The sequence below is a fragment of the Cetorhinus maximus genome, chromosome 25, assembly GCF_964194155.1.
Source record: "Cetorhinus maximus chromosome 25, sCetMax3.hap1.1, whole genome shotgun sequence".
Classification (NCBI taxonomy): domain Eukaryota; kingdom Metazoa; phylum Chordata; class Chondrichthyes; order Lamniformes; family Cetorhinidae; genus Cetorhinus; species Cetorhinus maximus.
Window position 1 is genome coordinate 16,192,466 of NC_135903.1, and position 22,029 is coordinate 16,214,494.

Consider the following 22,029-nt stretch of genomic DNA (forward strand, 5'->3'; position numbering starts at 1 on the left):
AGCAAAGCAGATGGCAGTTAGGGTTGGCGCTAACAGCAGGGGTTGAAGAACCCAGCAGGAGGGCCCAACTCACAGGAAAACACAAATGCAAGGCATGAATCAAACTCTAAACCAGGATGGCCATGGTTCCTGGCCCATTTCCCCCACTTCCCCACCGCTTATGACCACTTCTTGAAAGCTGATGGGTGTAGGGTAGAGCTGCTCTGTTCCCTGAGGAGCAAGGGGCATACATACAGCTGTTATAACAGACTTGTGCATCAAAATGGACAGATGGTAAGTGTAAGGAAGGATGTAGCGAGTAAAGTATTGGATATTAAAATACCAAGGGTACAAATTACATTATATGTTCTCTGATTACAAAGAAAATATACAGCAGAAAGAGCATTTCATGAACCAAAGCACCACATTTCAAATCCACTTCTCAGTTAAAGACAAAACCAGTACAAAACAGAAAGGTGCAGAGAGCCCAAGACCTTGAAGAATTCATTTCAAATGAAAAAACAGTGTTTGGTTTACAGAAGGTCAAGTGATCATTATAAGGTCTCCTAGGGGTGATTGGAAGTACCTCGTGGCATAATAGCAGTGAGGTTCATTGGAACTGATAGTGTCCAGGAGCTTGAGGAGTTAGAAACAGGCCTCTCACTGCAATCCCTAAGGGGATCTGGTCAACTGCCACCCCGACTCCCCCCAACCCACAACCCAACCACCTCCCACCCCCTGCCCACCCCCTGCCCACCCCAGCCATCCCGAACCCATCCCTCAGCATTAATACAGGCCCATGTCTCTTTAAAGAGACAAATCAGGCACATCTCCTTTCCTCGTGTTTCAGATCCCCAGCCTCCGTAGTATTTTGCTTTTAGCTTACATCTCCTTAGGGAGTCTGTTCGGGGTGCGGTGTGTAGATCTGTGAACATAGGGAAAATGATCATCATCTTTTCATTCCTGTAATTGTTTTGCATCCTGACCTCCCACCCCACTTAAATATTGTGAAAAAAAAAGAGTTCTTGACATTTCATGGTGACTATCTAAACAGTCTGGCTGGAACATTTCTCTTGTTAGGTAGCCTGGTATGAAAAACGTTTCTGGAATCCTCTAAACTGAAAAGCAAAGGAAATCACTAACTTGTTACTAAACCTGGTGCAAATATCCTTCATCTTTCCTCCGTGGCATCACACAGATCAACTCCGCATGTTAACACTGATGGCGCGTTCCTTTTCAGGATTAATTTCTGTTTAAATTCCACAGTTACCTTGGAATAAAAGAATGTTTTGAGGTGATTTAGAAACTGGATTCTGTTCTCAGTGTTAAATGGCTGCAGTGAGGCCCAATTTTGGGAACCAATGTCAGGTGCCCCAATTAAGATCGCCAGAAAAACATTCTGCCTGATATTGGGTTGGGGCATTATTCAGGCATTTTGCCAACTACCTAAAAGTCAGTAGGTCCCTTACGTATGTAATTGAGGGGCCTATTGCCTGTTTTCTGTCTTTCTGTGAATTAGAGATGGATGGGATGGGTCTTGGACCTTGGATTCTCCAGTGGCCTCGCTGCAGAAAAAAAAGTATATTTTCTTTGCGAAGCCAAGCACCTGCCTGTGGAACCAGAAAGTGCCAGAGTGTGTCCTGGACTCCACAGTCCTAGTGATCGCTTGTCCAACCTCCCGCCAAGGGCTTAATCCTTTGGGCTATTTCCATTGAGGAGAGTGGCCCAAAATTTGTGCTGTTCAAATGTATAAGCTGTCTGTGGAGGAGCGACTAGTGCCAATTAAGGCCTGCCCAGCGTGATGCATGGCTGGGCTCAGCGCCAACTGTGTGGGTAGGGGCATGCGCGCGAAAGAGCGCAGAAATCACTCTGAGGCACGGAGCTGCCTCAGGGAGATGAAGTTCAAATTGAAGGTTTCAAATTATGAAAGATAAAAATGATTTAGACATGTCCTCTCATGTGACCGTGTCACATGAGCTGGAACATGTTTATGAATTGTGGAAAAAATATTTATTTATTTAATAAAATCTGCCGGCCGTGGATGAGGTTTCCTGAAAAACGGGAAGGCCGCTTGGGCTCTTCGCCTGCCCCCCAACCCCGCCAACCTTACGTTTGGACGGGCAGTGTTGATAATTACTGTAATTAGTTTCTTAAAGGCCTTAACAGGCCTTTGACAGTTCGGCAGGCGGGCATCTGCCTCCGGCGCGTGCCCACTGAACAAAAGATCTGAATGACAGGCGGTGACATCGGGACGCACGCCCGACGTCACCGCGCATCATTTTACCTGTCGGCGTGTGGGTGCAGGCCCCGCAGGCTGACGTGAAAATTCTCCCCTATGAGTCTTTGGTGCTACAACTGGCCACAGCTCCCCAGGGCTCGGATAAAAGAGAAAATTGGCCAGGATTCCTGCAAATGTTCTCTACCCAATGACCCCCTGCTTGACAGTTCATGTCTTATGCGGTGAGAATGGAGTTCACCTTTGATACTCCCTGTGGTGATACGAAGCGTGGTCACTTGTGGAGGGTGCTTCTTGTCTCTGAAGCCATACCGTAAAGCAAACTAATCTTCTGAGGGGCAGGAACTGAAGTAAAACTTTCCGAACTCCAACTGAGTCTGAAAACGTAAGGCCTTGTAAGTGTGAGTGATTTTCCTGTTGTGACTCAGGCCCGGAATTGCCAAGTTATGAGCAGAATGCAGCCAAACTTGTCAATTTCAGTTGCCTCCCATCAAAATGATGCAGGGCATTCTGCTCAATTATTCAGTTTCCAGGAATCCTCTGGCAAAATCCAATGATTTCTGAGCAAACACTGGCTGATTCGAAGTAACAATTCCTCCACTGGTTCCCCAGGAATGCAGTAAGATTCCCAAATGTCACATTCTGGGCAAGACTAAAGAGCACAGATTCCTCTTTGAAGTGTTAGAAAAGGGCAAGCCACACCAGACACACTTTCAAATAAAACATTATTCTGGTAAGTATCAGAGCACTGATGCACATCATATGTCCAAATGGGAGGACAGAGGAAATGCCATGCTAACAATTTCAATACGAGTGCTGAATATCTTCACGCCAGTTTAATCAAAGCTCAAGTGGCTAACACTGCTAATACTTCAGTGGCTTATAAGCAAACTTCCTCTTGTGTTAGAAAGCCATGTTTTCCAGTGGCGTGTATTTCAACCACCACTGCCTCTCCATATGTTTTTTAATCTCCTTAAAACTTTGGCCTTCAGGAAGCAAGTGTGTTTTATCTGGCTGAAAGTACACCGACAATCATGTTGTGTAAGGGAAAGTGAGGCATCATTTCCCCATCCCTGAAGCAGGTTTTAGGCCATTTGAATATATATTTTTAAATTTGATCTTGGATGACAATGAATCTGAAAACAGGTTCGTGGGAATAGATTTCATTTTGCATTCAGAGTGTCTCAAAGGGCACCGCAGCCAATTAATTACTTTTGAAATGCAGCAGGCATAGCCTGCCTTTGAGCACAACAACACCCAGCAAACAGCAGATGAGATTAATGACCACTTAATGTGTTTCCGTGATGGTGCTGGAGGGAGGGATGTTGTGGGGTGGGATTTTTTTTTTTGTGGCCACCTAAAACGTCTTTCTTGAAAGACAGGCTGGGATTTTCCGGCCCTGTCACGGGCGGGACCCACCGCCGGAGATTTGGCGGCCCGGCCAATAGTCTTTCGGAGGGACCGGGCGATCCGAGCGGTGGCCGGGGCTGTAAAATCCCGCCCGCAGCACCGTCAGTGCAGCATTCCCTGGATTACTCTGCTGAGCTGTTGGCCTGAATTACGCACTCAAGCCCAGGACTGGGGTTTGAAATCAGGGCCTTCTGACTCACAAAACAGAATCACTGAATTTTTACAGCCAAAGAAAGAGGCCATTCGCCCCATCATGTCCAAGCTGGTTCTCTGCAACAGCAACTCCGCTAACCCCATGGCCCTGCAATTCTTTTGTCTCTTTATGTGCTTATCCAATTTCCTTTTGAAAGCCAGGATTGAATCTGCCCCTCCACACTCTCAGGTAGTGCATTCCAAATACTAACCACTCGCAGCTTAAAAAAAGCTTTTCCTCCTGTCGCCATTGCTTTTCTTAATCAATCACTTCAAACCTGTGTCCTTTTGGTTCTCAACCCTTCCACCAATGGGAACAGTTTCTTCTGGTCCGATTTTGAATGCCTTTATCAAATCTTCCCTCAGCCATCTCTTCTCTAAGGAGGGCAACCCAGCTTCTCAACCCAGAATCTATTCATATAATCCTCATCCTGGAACATAGGAACGTCGGACCCAGGAGTAGTCTCGTGAGCCTCTTGATCCCACTCCATCATTCAACTCCATCATTTATTTACTAGATTGATACTTGGAATGAGTGGGTTGTCTTATGAGGAAAGGTTGGACAGACTGGGCTTGTTTCCACTGGAGCTTAGAAGAGTGAGGGGTGATTTGATTGAAGTAAACAAGATCCTGAGCGGCCTTGACAAGGTGGACGTGGAAAGGATGTTTCCTTTTGTAGGTGAGTCCAGAACTCGGGGGCATTGTTTTAAAATTAGGGGTCACCCTTTCAGGACAGAGATGAAGAGAATTTTTTTCTCTCAGAGGGTTGTGCAACTTTGGAATTCTCTGCCTCAGAAGCTGGTGGATGTGGGGTCATTGGATGTTTTTAAGGCAGATGTAGATAGATTCTTGTTAGGTAAGGGAATCAAAGGTTATCGGGGTTAGATGGGAATGTGGAAATTGAAACACAAGGAGATCAGCCATGATCTTATTGCATGGTGGAGCAGGCTTGAGGGGCCAAATGGTCTACTCCCGTTCCTATTTCTTATGTTCTTATGGCTGATCATCTACCTCAATGCCATTTTCCCACACTATCCCCATATCCCTTGATGTCATTGGTATCTAGAATCTTATCAATCTCTGTCCTGAACATACTCAATGATTGTGCTTCCACAGCCCACCGGGTAGAGAATTCCAAAGATTCGCTAAAATAAAAGCAAAATACCGCAGATGCTGGAGATATGAAATAAAAACATAAAGTGCTGGAAAAACTCAGCAGGCCTGACAGCAACTGTGGAGAGAGAAACAGAGTTAAAAATACGAGTCCATTATGACCCCTCTTCAAAACAGAGAGGCTCTCCGTCGTGTTGGAAAGCCTGGAAATGACCAAAATTTCTAACTCTGTCCCTGAACCCAGCGTTTCCCACCTTCACGGGGGCGGGAGTGGATTCGGACCGGGGTTCGTGCATGTGCACAAATCATGGAGGCAGCTGGACACTTAAATCACCGGCTGCCGCATTGACTTCCAAATTCTGCACCCCAGCTGTGTGAATCCTGGAGTGCGCAGAGCAGACCAGGGAAGAGGAGGACTGAGCTTGGTGGCTTCATCTGGATAGTCAGGGTCCCCCTTTGGAGTGGCAAGGTACTCCTTTGGATATGTTCATGGGATACCTTTGGGAGAGGTAAGGCATCCTTTGGTATTGTTAGAATTAAACCTTATTATGCACTTTTATGCACAAACTCATTGGAACTGTCAAGCTGTCAAGGAACTGTCAATCTATCCAGGAACTGTCAAGCTGTTCAGGAAGTGTCAAAGCTGTCCAGGAAGTGTCCAAGGACACTAGGTGAGTTGGCATGGAAGGGTAAGGGTAAAGTGTGGTAGGTGATGTGTATGGGTTAGCATGAGTTGTAACTAAGTTAGAATAGGGTGTATGAGGGGCCATGTGGGTGTGTAGATGGGCATGGGTCGGCATAGGGGATATGAAGAGCCATGGGGGGTTAGGTGGGAGTATGGATTGGCGCAGGTTAGCGTGGATGTAGAAGGAATGTGGGGGGAGGGATGGGTGAGGGGGGCTGATAGATGAAGGCGCGAGGGCTGTTTTTTATCATTTTTATTAAAACACAGTGCCGGAGCACAGAGGCAGGCCTTGTGCCCAGCTCACCTCCACACCTGACAGCCTCCTCAATTCATTCCAGGGTCGCCCCACCCCAACTCCTATTTCAGCCCGTACCCACCACCACCACCCCCACCCCGACTCTGCAAACCCGACTCGGGGCTGAAAATCTGGGCCATAAAGCTGATTTTTTGATATTGAGTTTTAAATGATCATTAGGGAATCACAGGTGAACCAACAACAATTTTCCATCCATTCGCAAACGGGGCACCCGGTGTTTTCCAATATATACAACCGGCGGGTTTAGATCACAGCCAGTAGTGTGAAAATATCCTTCAGTCCAGCGTCCTGAGTGTGGTACTCCTAATGTGACTGAGGCGTTAAATAAGTAATTTTAGCTAAAGCTATGAGGCAAAGATACATATTGCTCCTTATGGAACAGTGCACAAGTATAATGTCACAGTTTTCAGCTGATGTTGTTCTGATGGTCTTAGTGTCATTTTAGGCAAAAGAGTATTGGGGGCACTCTGAGGGGAGGAAATTACCTTTGACCTCCTAGTAGAAAATGACAGAACTGCCTCTTCTGTAGATCCTATTTGGGAAGTTATCCAAAATTATGGTAAAAATTATTTAAATTAGGATATGCAGATGTTTCCAGTGTATAGCCCAGACCTTAAAAGGGTTCATTGCTCACTTGATCCCCATTACTTCATACATGAAGTTGTCATTGTAAGAATGAGTTTATTCTCTTGAAAAGAAAAGTTTGAGAGGTGACCTGATAGAGGTCCCTAAGATTATGAAGAGGTTTGAAGGGGTAGAGCAGATGTCTCTGCTTGTGGGAATTCCAGAACTAGAGACCATAAATACAAGATAGTCTTGCTGAGGGACACACTAAAGCTTGGGGGCAATGAGGAAAGGCCACAGCGTAAGATCTTTCAGCTATAGTGCACCCAGGGGCTGGAAACTCCTCGAACTGTATGTTTGACATGTAATTATTATCGTAAATATTGACCACAATTGTAAATGGAGGGAGTACCATACTGTATTAGAAGAAATTGATTTTGTTTGTACCTTATGTAATGTCAACTTTGAACGGTCATGCAATGCACTTTTATAAATTTCATGAATAAAGTATATTTTTGGAGAAAATGTAATAAGGAATGCAATGGAAACCTACTTCCCCAGAGAGTTTAGAATGTGGGACTTGCTATCACAAGGAGTGGTTGAGGTGAACAGCCTGGATTCATTTAAACAGTAGCTAGATAAGTGAATGAGGAACAAAACAATATTCTAATAGGCTGAGATCAAGTACAGTGGGAGGAGGTTCATTTGGAGCATTAACACTAACATTGGAACTGAATAGCCTGTTTCTCTGCTTTAATTCTATGTAATTCATGTGGAATATTTCCCTTCCTGAAGGGGACATCTAGCTTGTGTTTGGCTTCTCTCCCTGACAACCTCGTCATAATGATGTGCAGAGAATTGTAGGGACCAACCCATTTCCTATCATCAGTATGCAGCTCTGCAACACTTCAGATTTAACATTGCTCCCAGCTTCACTCATAAAGAGGTTTCTGTTACCACAAAGCAGTGGCTTGAGGCAGACTTTATTATAATTACACCAACAGATTTCAACAGCTAGATTGCACTAAGATTAAAATGAAGCATAGACAAATTAGTGGGAGAAACTCAGAAGCCACTGGACTTGTCATTCAGCTGATGCAATATTAACTGAATAGGAGACCATTAAAATGTCCCCTCAGGAATCCTTTGTAGGGATCTAGTTGTGGAGAAAGCTCAATTGCATTTGCTAGGTGAAATAAATTGGGCTTTTGAAAATCGGAGTCAAAACGTGCCATTGTTATGTCGCTTGTGCTTTCTCTCCCCCTAGATGTTCTCAGCATTGTAGCAGCACATACACACATTATGTTTGCAAGGTTGAAATGTACTTTTTCAGTCCATTCTTTTCACCAGGACTGGTATAGCTGAAGCTTCGAACTGGGCTTATCATCAAACTTACGATACGATATTCCCAGTTTTTAGGATGTCTATCCTGGTTAAGGTGGGAGATGGTGGCATAGTGGTGAAGCCAGTGGACTAGCCCCAGCCTAAACCTCTGGGGACACCACGGCAGATGGTGAAATTTAAATTCAATTAATAATTCTGGAATATAAAGCTAGATAGAAAAGTAATGATGACCATGGCAACTATCATTGATAGTTTTAAAAACACAAATGGTTCACTGATGTCCTTTAGGGAGGAGAATCTGTTATCCTTACCCGGTCTGGCCTACATGTGACTCCAGAATCACAGCAAAGCGGTTGACTCTTAACTGCACTCAGCTCTAGGGCAATCAGGCATAGGCAAGGCCTTGCCAGCGATGCCCCCATCCCATGAGAGAATTAAGAAAAAAGAGGTAGCATGAACTGATCAATGGTACGAGCAAATATAAATCCAGAGACTTGAAAATGGGTTGATTTTTTCATTAGAGCAGCACAGATTATAGGACAATATGATATAAACATTTAAAATTTATGAAGGGATGGGACAAAGCAGATAGATGCAGACTGTTTCCAGTGGTTGACGGGTCAAGAGCAAGAGACCATAGGTATAAGATTAAAGGTAAGAGATTTAGGAAAGAGAACACGAGGAACTTCTTTACACAGTGAGTTGTGAGGCTTTGGAATTCACTTCTAGAGTTAGAAGTTAAGCAGAATCTATGTCAACGTTCAAATTAGATAGGTGAATGCAAGAAAAGTGGTTGTTGGGATTGGCCAGAAGGTGGCTAATGTAATTAGAACAATTTGCTCGTGTGGAGGTAAATGTTAAACTGGACTGGGTTGGGTCGATTGCCTGTTTATGTGTTTTAACTTGTGTGTATTTCTAGGTATGGACATGATTTACACACTTTTCTACAAAGGTCCAATGTTTACAAATTCAGGTAAAACTGGCGAAGGAATAGGTCAAGTTCTCTCTAACTGATGTGGGTCTACATTTGACTGCTTGTGCATGACACATTCCAACAGGAACACCATATAAAGTAAAAAACAGATGCTAAAAAGCATCTCTTTACCTGCCTTTGTGAATGTGGTCATTACAGTGTTAAAATCTTCAGCTTCCCCAGGGGGCCGAATGTAACTGGAACTTCTGTATTAAAACACACCCTTGTATGATTGTGCCCTAGAACTTTTCTTCATACAGAAAGAGGGCATTTCAGTCACAGTGTTCGCATGTACTTTTTAGCGGAAGAAAGAAGCTGTGGCAATTAAAGTAACTTTAAGTAAGTGAGCTCAATGCATTGTGTCCAGAGCAATGATATCTAACTGTCTCAGTTTTCCCTCAGCTGGAGTGCATTTAGTTGTGGAGCACGACATTCACAGTTCACAAAGTGTTTTTTTTTAAATGCACAGAAAATTTTAGTAAAACTAATTCAGTTTTAATGTATCATCGGTCTGTTATTCTATTGTGCAGAGAAGGAAGTGGGGTGGGTAGTTAGGTAGTCAGGTAGGGTGGGTTAGAGTTTGGGGGTTTTAGTCTGGGGTGAGGGGGTGGTTAGTCAGTTTGTCATTGGGAGGATATCCAGGAGGTCAGGGGGTAGTCAGGAGGTCAGGGGGTAGTCAGGGGTAGGGTTGATCAGGTGGTAAGGGTGGATGGCAGGGCATTCAAGGGAATGGCAAGGTAGTTGGGGGTGGGGGCTGGTCAGGGGGTGAGTGGGTAGTCAGGCGCTTGGGGATGGAGGTGTAGTCGGGGTTGGGTGGTTAGTCAGGGGGGTAGTCGGGGGTTATGGGGCATGTGGGGGTGTAGTCGCGGGGCCTAGTGAGGTGTCAGGGAGTCACTAGTGTAGTTACCCTGGAGTTAAAAATGGCTTTTAATCCTTCTAACTTTACCTGGGTAACTATTCTGCTGAGTAATTCAGAACCATCCGAATTCTCCAACTTTAAATCAGGGTTTTGGAGGGTTCAAGGTGCAGCCGAATTGCCGAATGGAAGGGAAACTTGCCGGGCAATTCCCGTATGGTCCTTGCGTGGGGACTTCCGAGGAGTCCCCGGCACGTCTTCCAGGGTACCTCTGGGGTATGACACCCCGGGGGACAGAAGATCTGGGGCAAAATGTCTGACTTCTGTGATCTTCCTGTGTGTTCCTGTAAGGACCCAGTAGAATTAGAGCAGAGGGCGGTGGTGATCTTCTCTATCAATGATCGTGCAGTATGGAGAGTTCACTGTCCCTGCAGGTGAATGAACTTACATAACACCTTTCACAATGTTCCAAAGTGCTTACAGCTAATGTAATGTCTTTAGAAAGGTGTCTGAAACAAGGTGGCCAATGTACATGTAAGCTGCCACAAACAGCAATGCAATCATGACCTGATAACCTGTTTTTGGGATAGACAGGGGGATCAGTATTGACCAGGACACTGGGTATAACTCCCCTGCTCTTCAGGTAACGTTATCGAATCTAAGTCCACTTGACAGGGCAGAGGGAAGCTTGGTTCAACATCTCACTTAAAGGACTGCACCTCTGACAGTGCAGCACTCACTCAATTCTGCATTAGGCTGGGAGGGTAGATTTTCTTCTCAACTCACTGGAGTGGGGCTTGTGTCCATGACTTTCTGACTCAAAGGTGAGTGCTACTGACTGAGTATGGTTGGCATCAGCCATAACATAACCTTTTTACTAAGCCTGAGTCTCCCTGTGTATTGTTCCATTTTTGTGCTCTTCTAGTAGGCATGCTGCCCGGAGTTGTTTACTCTGTGGTTGCTGTGCCTCCTATGGCTTCTATATTCCAGGACCATCCTCTCCTCTTGTTGCAAAGAGTAACTGCAGGAATTAATCATTATTCTATGCCCTGCATCAAAATGTTCTTTTCAGCTGATTGCTGTCACTTATGATCTGGTGTTCAATACATTCTTTTTCCTTATATATGCCCTTGTAATTCTATACTAATTAGTAATTAGTCATAGTCCATGAAGGACCATGGGCATCTCTCTCCATTAGAGAGAGAGAGAGACAGTTGGTTATATACCTTGAGGGGCACCACTCCACATCAAGCTTGAGGCAAGACGAGAAGGTAGGCCTCCATGAACTACTACCCCCAGTGCGGAGATTGAATGCGTGCTGTTGGCAACATTCTGCACCACACTCTAACCATCATAGTTGCACGTTAACAAGGTTTTATTGAATTGGTGGGCGATTTTCACTAATTATCCAAAGGCTATCTTTGAATATACAAGCGCCAAGGACCAATTCATCAATTGTTATCTTCTTGTACCATTGTTTACACTGCCTATATTTTTGCAAATTTACTAAATGCGGGAAAGCCTGGCCCAGGGTGGCAAAAGGAGTAAATGCCCCATTCGTGGTAGCTGATGTTCATGATCTGACTAACTGGAAAAGACAATGGGCAGCATTGAGTCATTTTTAGTTTCACCTCCTACGCTTTGTTTCTGATCTTCCAGCTGCTCACAGAACCATAGAAACACAGAATGATACAACAGAGGAGAAGGCCATTTGGCCCATTGTACCTGTGCTGGCTCTTTGAAAGAGCCATCCAATTAGTCTCAGTCCGTTGCTCTTTCCCCATAGCCCAGCAAAGTTTTCCCTTCAAGTATTTATCCAATTCACTTTCGAAAGTTATTGTACCTGCTCAGGCAGTGCATTCTCGATAGTAACAACTTGCTGTGTAAAAATAGACCCCTCATGTCAGCTCTTTTTCTTTTGCCAATTGCCTTAACCCTGTGAATTGTTGTCCTTTTGCCGCTGAAAATGTTTTCTCCTCATTTACCCTAACACAGCAAGATTTTTAAACACCTCCATTTAAATCTCTCCATTAACATTCTCTGCTCTAAAGAGAACAGCCTCACTTCTCTAGGCTCTCGATGTAACTGAAGACCTGGACCTTTGGTTCCATTCCAGTAAATCTCCTCTGCACCCTCTCCAAGTCTTGGCATCCATCCTAAAAGGTTGTGCCCAGAATTGAACACAAAATGTCCATCTGCTCCTAATTATCCTCTCTCACCCAGGAATTCTAATAATCTTGATAAACCATAGTGCTTTTGATGAGATCTGAGTGTTCCAACAGGCTACTTAAGTGATCATAGAAACGTAGAAACATAGAAATTAGGAGCAGGAGTAGGTCATTCGGCCCTTCAAGCCTGCTTCGCCATTCAATATGATCATGGCTGATCCTCTATCTCAACGCCATGATCCCACTCTCTCCTCATACCCCTTGATGCCTTTAGAATCTAGAAATCTACCAATTTCCTTCTTAAATATATTCAGTGACTTGGCCTCCACAGCCTCTGTGGTAGAGAATTCCACAAATTCACCACCCTCTGAGTGAAGGGGTTGCTCCTCATCTCAGTTCTAAATGGCCTACCCTGTATCCTGAGTTTGTGACCCCTTGTTCTAGACCACCCCCACCCAGCCAGAGGAAACACCCTCCCTGGATCCAGTATCTCTGCCCCTGTCAGAATTTTATATGTTTCGATGAGATCCCCTCTCATTCTTCTAAACTCCAGTGAATGCAGGCCTAGTCGGCCCAATCTCCCCTCATACAACAATCCTGCCATCCCAGGAATCAGTCTGGTAAACCTTCGCTGCACTCCCTCTATGGCAAGTATATCCTTTCTTAGGTAAGGAGACCAAAACGGCACACAATACTCCAGGTGTGGCTTCGCCAAGGCCCTGTAACAGCTGCAGCAAGAATCAGCCTTCCTACTTCATGATGCTTCTCTTTCAGTGAGATAGTCAGGGAACTCAGCTGTTAGGGCAATTCATGCTTCTGTTATGATATGAGATCAAATTATTCTCAGTATGCCACTCAAAATATCTTCTGAGCATTATCTTCAGTACCAGACAAAGGGTAACTTTTAAACAATGCACTGATCAGTACTTGGTATTTATCCATTCTGCTGTTTTAGGAGGGTTACGTGTTTGTAGGCATTTTGAGTCCAATTTTGTTTGCGGTAATTTTTAACCTTGGTTGTGAACCCAATCTTAGAGCTGCTGCCTCCAGACTCGTGAGTAAAGCTTTGCACTGCCTTGAAACATCAGCACTTAGGAATCTGGCCCACGGTGTAAGTCACGTGCTGGACGCATGTAATTGCTTGGTACAATTTCAAAGCTCCCAGCATGGGCCCAGTTCCTCCAGTCACTATGCCTGTGCATCAGCCAAATCAACAGAAAATGCAGCTAAACGATTAGGGAAAATCTAAATTAGTGGAACAGTCGAGTTGATTTTGAGTCAATAATTATTATTGTCCATCAAGCTGTGCAACCCAAAATCCCTTCCCCCACCACCAGCAGATAAATGAAGAAGATTAGAGTACACAGAAATTTTACAATATGCATTTGTTTCAATTAAGATACTGGATTTTACTAGATAAGAATCACCCTCCAAAAAGTCTGAATGATGTAATTCTATTAGCCTATCACAAGTTCTTCAAAATTGAATGGACTGTTCTGTGCACTAATGTTAATGCATATTTACCATGGAAACAAGACAAGAAATTCAGCCAATCCAATTTACTCCTTCCACATGTCGACATAATCTGTCCTATCACCTACCACGCCTGTCTTAGAGGAAAGAACGAACTTGAATTTATATAGCGCTCTTTGTATCCCAAAGTTTTTCACAGCCAATTAATTGCTTTTCAAGTGTTGTAATTTAGCCAGACAACCAGCCAGTTTGAGCTTAGCAATGTTCCGCGAATAGCAATGAAATAGATGTCCAGATAATCTATTCCTGGTGGTGTTGGTTGAGAGATGGATGTTTTCCAACACATCAGGAGAAATTTCCTGCTCTTCTTTGATTAGTACTATGTTTTCCTATGCACCTGAAAGATTAGTCAGGATCTTGGTTTAACGTCTCAACTGGAAATGACACTTCTGGCAGGACAGCTCTCCCGCAGTGCTACACTGAATTGCCAGCCTAGATTATGGGGTTAATGTTTGCCTTCACCGCACAGGCAATAATCCAATAGAGCAATTCACCTTTCTGTAATACAGTTTGTCTGATTTACATCCCTTTAATGTAAATGGAGATGAAATGAGAGGAGGTGGATCTATAGTTGAAGGGCAATCTACGCTGCCAAATTATTACCCACGTGGTGAAGATGGAAACTTATTCTACATTCTGTTCTTTGGAGTGGGGCTGGAACCCTTGATTTTCTAACTCGGAGGTGAAAGCCTGACTACTGAGCCTAGAATAACATTTGATCTTCTGATTTCCAGAGGTAATCAAGCAAAACCACAGAATGCTTTTCTTCTTTAGTTCTCTGCTCTGAGGCAGGTCCTTGGTGTATTTGCCAAACCATAGCAAAGTGCTGTGATTTCCTTTTTAATTATGGAGCAGGCCCTGAGTCTACTTCAGTTGGAACAGGGAGTGAACCCTGTGCTATTGGCATTAACCTGTTCCACAAACTAGCAATCTAGCCAACTGAGCTAACCACCCCCCAGAGCATTTTTACAACCCATTAATTCCATGACCTACCCTGGTCCACTGTCCTTCACACAAGGGTCTGGATTTGCCATGGAGCTGGAGATAGGTTTGGAGACAGGCATGCCACCAGCCAGCATGCAGGTCTGCTGCCATGTTCCTATTGCTGGCCTATTTTCAGGAAGGCGCTTTCTGGAGGGGTGCCAGCAGCAAGTAGCTAACTAGGCCAATTAAAGTGTCAATTGAGGCACTCTTTACATCCCATCTGGGTTTTCCAGGTGGATTGTGCTCCAATCACTTTGGATGTCCAAGAAATTTCATCACAATCCTGCAATTGCTTCACGATGACATGACTGCAATTGTCTTGAATGGGAGGTCTGAAACAGGTGCCTTCAAAATCCAGATGGGGGCCAAGCGAGGCTGTGTGATAGCGCTCATACTATTTACAATCTACCTGACAGTGGCTGTTCACCTCATCAAGGATCAACTACCCTCTGGTGTGAGTGTTAAATACCGCTTAGATGGAAAACTCTTCAACCTCAGTCACACCCGTGCCGAAACTAAACCATAGACGTACATGACCTACAGTTGGTGGATGACTGTAGTGTTGCTGCCCACTCTGCACCACGTTTGGAAGCCACTCTCAATCTCTCAAATTCTGCATACAAGAAGCTCAACCTGTCCTTGAATATTGCAAAACAATACTCATATATCAACCCACGCCTGGCCAGCCAAATACTCCACCTCCCATTAAATGTTGAAGGAGAGACTCTGGAAAACATTGAGCATATCCCATACCTTTGCACCCACATTTCTCAAAAGGCCACTGTTGATGAGGAGATCCAACACTGGATCAGCTGTGCCAGCTCGGCCTCCTACAAGCTACAGCAATGAGTGTTTGATAACAAGGACCTCCTTCTTGAAACCAGCTCCACAAATATTCAGGCAAAAGGACCATCGATAGATTGGACACTGTGTCCAGGTGACCGAAAAATGTCTCCCCTAGACAGGCCCGGTTTCTCAAATGGCCAATATTCCAGGGCGGGACAAGGAAAATGCTTCAAAATCTCTCCTTGAAGCATCGCAGGATTGATATTAATGATTAGGAGAAGCTTGTTACCAATTGTTCAAAATGGCAACAACTTGCTGCATCACGCTTTGAGTCACAAGGTCTTAATGATGAGGCAAAGCGATGACAGAGAAGGAAAACAAAAGGAAGAAACTCCTGCACCCTGGATCCCACTACCTCATGGGATGTCTTGCCCCATGTGCCCAAAGATCTGTGGGTCAAGAATCGGCCTCACAACCCATGGCAGGAACTCGCGACCTTGAGTAGGTGTCATCCTTGAATCGAGGAACAGCCGATGACGACAGGATTTTCCAGATGAGAACTGCAGGCTGGAGTTGGAATGCTGGTGGCTTCCTGGTGGGAGGCCGGGGCATAGGGGGCAGAGACTCAACCTGCAGAGCTGTCCCCCATGGATCCGCTGGATTGGGAGGGTCACAGCCGCGGCTGCAGGCCGTTCTGTGGAGGGCTTCCCCTTCAGCAGTGATGGCTGGGCAGCTGTGGCCATAGTTTTTGCAGTTGAATTTCAATTCTTCAGAGGGCACTTCTGTGTCGAGGCACCCTCACTGTGTCCAACTTGCCTCAGCAGCGCCCTCCTCTTCTGGTGGAGCTGCCAACTCTCTGATTGGGCAAACAGCATTGAGAGCTGACCTGCTGGCCTTAATGCAGAGGTGGCCAATTAGGATGTCGCCTCCAGGTAGATTGCAGCAGTGGGCATCCTTCCAGCAAGTCTGGACTTGGGACCCCCATTTGGTCATAACGTTGGGGTCCTGAAGCCCAGGGTAACATCCAATCCAAGTCCCTTCCTGCCCAGCGCCTGAAGAATGGGAACCATTTTCTCTCATGCAACCTGCTACAATAACACCTTACATTTGTATCGTGCGGTTAACCTAACCGAATGTCCCAAGGTATTCCCCTTAGGAGTAAGGTGGAATGAGCAGCAAAGGGTTTAGGAAAAACGTAGCGTAAGTGGTAGAGGATTTGGGAGGCAAATAGGAGGAATGTGGGAAATTCCATTGTATTTTTACTGCATATAGGTAGATTGAGGGAAAGTCATTTTTGTGCAAATTTAAAGCTGTATAAATTTAGAATATATGGACACCAGGCTCCAGCATGTCATCTTCATGGAAAAGACATTTATCTTGAGCTTCCAAATATTATTAATATGTTAATGAGGCCAGGGAGACTTTGTTTGGGCATCATTCAACTTGGAGATAAGAGGGCAGGAGGAAGCCCTAAGCCATTAATATGGGTTTTGCTTATGTCTACTTAGGATTTAGACTGCATACCAGGGACATCTTAGATAAACGACACAAGGCAAGAGTAACAGACTGAATTATACAAGCATAGGAACTAGGATAGTCTTTGGGTGAGCTGGAACTGAGAGCAAGAGCTCGAGCATTCTTGGTACAGAGGCTGGTGCAATATTCAATGCCGTCAGGAGTTTTAAATAATTAGGCTTTATGCTGCTGTCATTGTACGTAAGCTTGTTCTATCCATTTCCTACTTGCTTCATTTTTGTAATTAAATCTATTTGGCTAGTTCTAAATCTGAGGCCAGTTTGAGTATACCATGCTCATACTGTGTCCTGGACAGATTCAAGACAATGAAGTGCAGTGGGCACTGGCAATCCCCGATTATCTGAATCCTAACGAGTACGCGATTTATGCTGGTGCAGAAAGCAGCAGGGCTGCAGCTTCTGATTCATTGGGTTTCTTTACAGCAAGTGTGGCAAGACTACTCTAAGAATGAGCAGCTCATTAAAGTGTTCCAAAAATGGCATTAAACTGGTGGAAACTAGAAATACTCGTACTGTGTCAGATGGATTGAGTAATAGAGAAATAACCATACCTTCTCAGTTGGACTGAGTAATAGAGAAATACTGTATTGTCTCAGTTGTACTGAGTAATAGAGAAATAACCATACCTTCTCAGTTGGACTGAGTAATAGAGAAATAACCATACCTTCTCAGTTGGACTGAGTAATAGAGAAATAGCCGTAACGTCTCAGTTGGACTGAGTAATAGAGAAATAACCATACTTTCTCAGTTGGACTGAGTAATAGAGAAATAGCCGTAATGTCTCAGTTGGACTGAGTAATAGAGAAATAGCCGTAATTTCTCAGTTGGACTGAGTAATAGAGAAATAGCCATACTTTCTCAGTTGGACTGAGTAATTGAGAAATAGCCGTAATTTCTCAGTTGGACTGAGTAATAGAGAAATAGCCGTAATTCCTCAGTTGGACTGAGTAATAGAGAAATAGCCATAATTTCTCAGTTGGACTGAGTAATAGAGAAATAGCCGTAATTTCTCATTTGGACTGAGTAATAGAGAAATACCTGTAATGTCTCAGTTGGACTGAGTAATAGAGAAATAGCCGTAATTTCTCAGTTGGACTGAGTAATAGAGAAATAGCCGTAATTTCTCAGTTGGACTGAGTAATAGTGGATTTAGAAAAAGAAAAAGAAATGTTTACATTTATGTAGCATTTTTCAAGACCTTAGGACAACCCAGTGCCCTTTGCATCTCCGGCCACTCAGCATCCCAACCTGGAAATATATCGTCATTCCTTCACTGTCACTGGATCAAAATCCTGGAACTCCCTCCCTAACAGCACTGTGGGTGTACCTACACCACATGGGCTGCAGCGGTTCAAGAAAGCAGCTCACCACCACCTTCTAAAGGGTAATTAGGGATGGGCAATAAAAGTGCTGGCCCAGCCAGTGAAGCCCACAGCCCAAGAATTAATTTAAAAAGTCACAGTTATAATTAAAAACAAAAAACTACTGCGGATGCTGGAAATCCAAAACAAAAACAGAAGTTTTTGCAGGTAATTCTGTTAATACAGTTATAATTAACCCACAGCAAGATCCCACAAATACCCACGTGATAATGGTCAGACAATTTGTATTTGTGCTGTTGATCAAGGGATAAATGTACATCAGGACACCTAATTTCCCCCAAAATAATCCATGGGATCTTATGTATCCACATAAGTGGGCAGGTATGGCCACAATTTAACCTGTCATCTAATACACAGTTCCTCTGACAGTATAAGTTGTGTCAACATTCTGGACTTTGTGCTTAAGTCACTTGAGCAGGACTCAAACCCAGAATCCTCTGACTCTGAAGTGAGGTCGCTACCAAAAGGGAGAAAGAGTGACCGACCGACCTACTCATCCACCCAGACTAAGTCCTCCTTTTATCATTAATCACAACTTAACCTACAAACTTCCTTTTCATAGGCTTTGAATCATTTCCCGCTACAAGAAATCAGTTGCTTCTTCATTCTATTTATCCCGAAAGCTTCAGTCGTCTTCCCTGGTAATCTACCCTTCAAGATCATTACTTGTATAAACAAAAATGTTCCAGTTGACTTACTTCTGTTACTAATGTCCTTTTAATTTCTAACTTGTGTGTCCGCAGATATTTGAACCTCTCACCATAATGACCAATTAACCTGAAACGACTTTAGTGCATTCCCTTCATAAACCTTGAAAACCTGACTGGGTCACCTCGACGTCTCCTCTTTGCCAACTTCCTTAACTTAATTGGTCCCAACAATTAGTCTCTTCCAGTCATTCACCCATTGTCTTATGTCTAAATGTCTCCCAGCAGAACGATTATATTGCAGCGAATCTTTTTGAGTTAATGCTCCTGGTTTGAAGTTTCACTCAACGGCATTGTGGGGTGGGGGGTGGGGGGGGTGGGTGGTGAGGAGGGGTGGGGGAAGTGGGGGGGTGATGTTTTAGCTGGGGGGTGGGGGTGCTGGAATAGTGCGGTTCAGGCGGGTGATGTCAAACATTCAGCGCTAGAGGTCAGGTGGCTGATGTGTGGCCCACCCAATTTTCCTAATGTTAATGACCAGAAAAATTGGGAGGGCCAAACATCGGGCTGATCTCCACCCTTAATCTGCTCTTCAGCCTTAAGCCTTGCAGAAAGGAAAGGCATCAAATCGGAGAACGAGCAAGTGGTGAAGCAGCTAGCAGTCGAGAGCGAGTCTGAGCGGGTTGTGCAGAAGGGTACCTTGAATATGTACCATACTTAAGCAAGAATGCACAGCAGGAGTGATAATTCAACATTTGGCCCATAATAAAGCTCAGCAAATCTTAAGCCATCTCAGTGATGATGGATATCTTTCTGTATAATTTGAAATCATTCTGACCTTGCGCTGTTGTGTGATTACAAAGCAGACCACAAACACTTATATAATACATGCAAACACAGGCATAGGCAAAAACAGATAGGCACTTGCACACAGACTCAGTTCCTCTGCACACACAAGTACAGTATACAGAAATGTACACTGCACACAGACACAAAGATGTTTAGCATATGCACACACACGTACACACACACACACAGCACAAGTGTGCACACAGGCACAGGTTTAAAAGGTGGATCATATGCCAACATGAGCAACATATTAAATGAGCGCAAAATAATTACTGTGTATAAACTATTGTTCAAAATATATGTTAATAAAATGATCCTTGGCAATGACAGCTATTATTTCTCTGCAAATTGTTGGATTTTTCAACACGAATTTTGGGTAATGGAGGAAATGATGAGCATTTGGCTCCTCGCTAAACTAAGCAACTGTTATCCTATTATATTCTAATTCTGTTGGGACCATATCCCTTCAGAACAGAATGGGTTCGGAGACACAGCATTGCTCCTGAATACACAGCACAAGGCGATGTATATTGTGGAAATTTTTCACATAGGGTTACTTTAATCAGTGCCTGTTTCCATCACTGCTTCCTTTATCACTGTTGAGAAGCTACATGCCACACTTTTTTGAGAGTCTTTTCAATATAATTTTTTGAGTTTGAAATTCCCTGTCTCAACGAATATATTTAAGCTGCAAACAGCTACTAAACAACAGAGTTATAATCATACCCATCACCCTGTGGGCATCAGTTCTGTTCTATGCATCGCTCGCTGTGGGGTGATTGACAGCATCAGCAGTACTGAAGAGATAATAATGAACACTTGTTAAAAACAACTGGGCCAGTGGTAGATTGATGGGTTGCAACGCCCATATGCTAATTTTAGGAAATTGAAATACATACAGGCACCATATGATAAATAATTGAGCACTTCGCACCTTAAACATATTGTATATTCTCAGAACAAATCATAATTATAATTTTAATAGGATCAGCGTTGTTGCAAAGTGCACAGTTTCCATCAGCTTTCAGTCCTCAGCATCTTCTCCATTTGTCTTGAATTCCCACAGGCCAGTTCACCTTCTTAACACTGGATCATTTTTGCTCATTTTGCCAGACAATTATGTATTTTTAATGTATGCCCTGAAAAGTCCGAGGCTGACTTTTTTCAGTTAACTGTTTGATGACTGCTGTCATGCCCTCGCATTCCAGTGGAATATTTTATTTAGATCAGTCAGGGAATGTAGAAATTTAAAAATCCATTTGTAGCTCCACATTTCCTTTATTCTTTTTTTTACAATATTCAGCATTAAAAATTAACGGAAGATGGTTGGGGGACATTTCCTGATTAAAAAAGGCGCTGTGGAACATAGAAACAGGAGCAGGCCATTCAGCCCCTTGGGACTGTTCCATCATTCACTTTTATCACAGCTGCTCTGCACCTCAGCTCCATTTACCTGCCTTAGCTCCACATCCGTCGTGTACCATTTCAATCATCACTAGAACCTGGATCAGGCTGAACTGGATCTCTTCATCACAAGCTATTGGTGTCGACAAAGATGAAATCTGCAACTTTAGGAATGGAGGAAGTCATATCTGAATTTATCCACTTCCATGACAGATTACGGGTGCCTTCAGGGATGGTGTCATTTCCAGTTTTTAAAAGGTGAAAGCGACAAGGAAGTGGAAATAAATGGACCATAGATAGGTGCGCCATTCACACCGAATCAATTTGGATCATCTTACCTCATTCTCCTCAAGCAAAGCACTGAAATGTTGAATTTGAACTCTGGAGGCACCCATCTAGCTAGCACTGGCATTGAAACTCCTAAAGGGCGTAGGATTTGCCCTGAGATCACCATCGTGCTTCCATGGAGCATTTTGTTGCCCTTTGAATGAGATTAGGCAAAGCTTGAAGAGCTAGCGTGTATCTTCCATAAGGGTCTTTTTGTTAATGAAGCCTCAACACAACTGCCCATGATTGGAGCTTTGTCGATGGGAGTTCCGAGCAGTGTTAGAATGTTGAATGTACGTGGAAAAGGATGCAAAATCCATCCGTAGGGAAACAAGGAACAATGCCTGCCCTCTAGTGGCTCATCCCGGTATTTATTTGCATTGAGGATGGTGCTGTTACATAGGCCGGAATCGTCCCACATTTACACAAAGTACGGTAGTGGGCGGGAAAAAGGATATTTTATCCGCTGTCTGCAATGGCCGGTTTTCGCACCCTATCATCCAGTTCCTGGCACGTCCCGCCTCATTAATAATGCGTTCCTGGGAAACACGCCGGATCGCTGGTGGGGCAGCCTCTGATTTTCCTGCCCCACTGCCACCTCAGGCCTCCAGTAATCCGGGTGCCATATTTAAAGGGCACCCCTGCTCAGAGCGAGCACTCTCTAAGGCATCAGAAGTTGCTGCAACGTCATGGCTGCCAAAGGGAGGAAACATGCTGCCCCCAGATTTACCGAAGCCTCTCTCGGTAAC